General features: G+C 44.3%; 1 pseudogene; it reads right to left on the reverse strand.

The window, feature by feature from the left end:
• Nucleotides 1-412: 412 nt before the first annotated feature.
• On the reverse strand, nucleotides 413-530 carry LOC126482909 (5S ribosomal RNA; annotated as a pseudogene).
• Nucleotides 531-3,438: the final 2,908 nt, after the last annotated feature.

Consider the following 3,438-nt stretch of genomic DNA (forward strand, 5'->3'; position numbering starts at 1 on the left):
AAAAAAAACTTTAAAAAATAAAGTTACCGAAGTCATAAAATTGAAACTATGAAACAGTAGCAGTGCCTGTGCCAGTTTGTGGCAGAGAATCCGGGATCGAGAGAAAAACAAATAGAAATTCAGCAGAAATTAGATTTTTAAGAATTGTTAAAGTGTGCTCAAGCAGGGATCACATAATAAATGAAGTCATCCGGGCAGAATGCCTCCTCCTTCTCCCGAACAGCCCATGAAGGCCTAACCGACCGGCCTCTGTGTCATCCTCAGCCCATAGGCATCACTGGATGCGTATATGGAGGGGCATATGGTCAGCACACCGCTCTCTCGGCCGTATGTCAGTTGCCGAGACCGGAGCCGCTACTTCTCAATCAAGTAGCTCCTCAGTTTGCCTCACAAGGGCTGAGTGCACCCCGCTTGACAACAGCGCTCGGCAGACCGGATGGTCACCCATCCAACTGCTAACCCAGCCTGACAGCTCTTAACTTCGGTGATCTGACGGGAACCGGTGGTACCACTGTGGAAAGGCCGTTGGCACTCGGGGAAGAACTGGGAATTTATAATTTAAATGAGAAGACTGAAAAATACAGATAAAAATGGAGACAAAGCCTCAAGCGGGCGGATGAAGACAGAATTCTAGTCGTTGCAAGCAAATATAAGCCCTCAGGGAGAAGAGATATAGGGAGGTGGAGAAAGAAACTGAGTTGACTATGTGAAATCGGAACAGGTCTAAGCCTTGAAATGCTGCAGAAGAATAAGACTGCTGAATACACGCTGATGATCCAAAAAACTTTTACAACTTCCAACCTCGAGAATGGATGCCTACTGGCGGCGTTTCGGGCATGTGATGTGGTAGGTAAAGTGTAGAAGCGGAGCTGAGACGATTGGGAAATCGTTCTAGAGGCGACACGGGGCGTAAACGGAGAACTCAACTGACATGGGCAACTTGATAGATTGTTATGGTGCAGCGCTTGGGATCGAGAATCGCAGAAACGGCAAAGCTGGTCGCCTGTTGGCTTGCAGCTGTCGTGGTGATCTGTCGGTGAACCAAGAGTGAGCAACAAGATGTTGGACGTCAAGCCCTCATCGCAGAACGCGAAGGTGTGAAGCTACTCCGTACTGTAGACCAGGAGTGCCTGCGACCCTTTGGCAGATCTGACGACAGGACACAGTACTGCTGCAGGTACAAGTGTTTCGAAGTACACCGTTGAGCGCACAGTTGTTGAACGTGGCAGTCCCTGTGAATTCCCATGTTGAGCCGACGGCATCGTCAGTTACGACTGCAATCGGGATCATCAAGATGGGACCGTGGATCAATGAAAACGTGTCGCCTGGGAGGATGTCACAGGGTTCATGTCACACGAGGTCGATCGTCGTGTCGAAATACGCCGTCACAAAGGCAAACGGGTTCTCGAAACATTAACCACGACACGGACGCAAGCCATTGGGGTCATTCACCTGGACTTCCGTGGGACTAGCGGTAGTAATCAAAGGCATCATGAAAGCTTCGGACTACGTATCTAATCCAATCCCAGTATTTATAACTATCCATTGTGGCGAGGCATTACAGCAACCTTATATGTTATTAATATTTCTAAAAAAGTCCTAGGTTGCACAGTGGTACTGGTTCAAAAAAAAAGACCCATTTTACACTGGTAGGGTATCGTCAGGTTAACTTGTGCGCTGTGCGTCATTGGTCATAGCAGTGTAGAATAAGACCACCCTCATAAACTGTAAACATGAGCCCGGAACAAAGTGTCGGGAACCATCCGCGCCTGCACAGTGTATAGACAGTTAAATACTATGCCCTGACCTGAACCCAATGGAGCACTTTGTGACAATTTGGAACGGCGACTTCGTTCCAGCCCCAGCGTTCATCATCCGGTAGTTTGGGCTCTTGAGGAAGAATGTGTTGCCATTGCACCAAAGACATTCAGACACTTCACTGAAGGTGTCTCCAGGAGAGTTCAAGCAGTCATAAAGATGAAGAGTGGAGTAACCCTATGTTAATGTTCACTAATAGCCGGATATTTTTTATCTGATAGCTTTTTTAGAGTTATACTTTCTTTTGCAGTTTGTCATTTTACTTAATGAAAAATGCTGTTTATGTTTCATGCTTATGCATATGTGTTTCAGGTCTAGCCAGTGAAATCCCTGGGCTAGTAGGACAGAGCGGATTAGGTTGTGGAAAGGGGCCAAAATGAGTTCCTGTCAGTTGCACTCAACATACAAACTTTATTTGTCAACACAAAATATTACAACAAGGATGCAAAACACTCAAAACTGTAATCGACCTCCTTTTATTAACTTTAGATCGGCTGAAGGCCACATTCAAAATCCAAGACACAAGGCTTAAGCAAAATTGAGATATAAGATTCTTCTGGAGCTTTCACCCAAGAATACTTTCTAAATCTTCAATCTAATCAGCTGAAGGCCTTAGCAATTTAATTTTAATGGAACTAGGCTGCAGGTCGCATATTAAGCAATAAGACGAGTTTCAGTCAAAAGGCAGTAGGCCTTATTTTAAAACATTTCATGCAAATTGGGCTGTAGGCCCCATTCAAATGCATAACAATCTTATGCCTTAAGGGCAAGAGAAGAAGATTAATTTATTAATTTAAGAAATATTAAAACTAGGTTGAAGGCCGCTCACCAATAAATAATTTAACGGCTTAAGCCCCAGAAAGAACAGTTTCAATTTTAAAGTGTCGAAGGCCGTGTCTTAAAACATTTCATATAAAATAAAGAATAACAATCTCATGCCCAAAGGGCAAGACAAGGACATTAATTTAAGAGGTTTTAATACTCGGCTGAAGGCCACATCTTAACAAAATAAGTTTAACGGCTTAAGGCCTAGAAAGAGTTTCAATCTAAAAGGCAAAAGGCCTTTTAGATTATTTGACAACAGTATCAACGAAATGTTCCCTACATGGTACATGGAATGAAATATCGATGCAGAAGCTTTAAACTTCCCTTCTTGATACTACGGTGTTATCACATTCAATGGGGATGAAAATTAGGAATTACCAAACAGATCAGTATATTTTATTGAGAGGTGGCACGCCATTCTCTCACTTTAACAACACAGTCAGTCAGATTAATGTTCATGTTTTAGGTCATGATCTCGGAGTTCCCCAGTACCACATTTGGTATGTAGAGGGACTTCGGACCGTGCCAGTTCCTTCCTCCCACTTGGGGTCGGAGCAGGGGAGAGCTGGTTCACAAAGCATTTTACCTGGGCCAGGCGACAGAACGTAGCGAAGGTGGCCAGTTCGCAGAAAGTTGGTGGAGGAAGCTATGTAAGAGAGACTGCTGTAATCTGAGCTCTTATGTAAACAGTGGGTTGATCATAAAACTCCAAAGATTTTCGTGTTAGAAGCTGGGGCGACACAGATAGTATATTGGAGGCAAGACTAACTCCCCTGATTCAAGGAAGTCGCCAGG

This window comes from Schistocerca serialis, chromosome 5 (genome assembly GCF_023864345.2).
Source record: "Schistocerca serialis cubense isolate TAMUIC-IGC-003099 chromosome 5, iqSchSeri2.2, whole genome shotgun sequence".
Taxonomy (NCBI): domain Eukaryota; kingdom Metazoa; phylum Arthropoda; class Insecta; order Orthoptera; family Acrididae; genus Schistocerca; species Schistocerca serialis.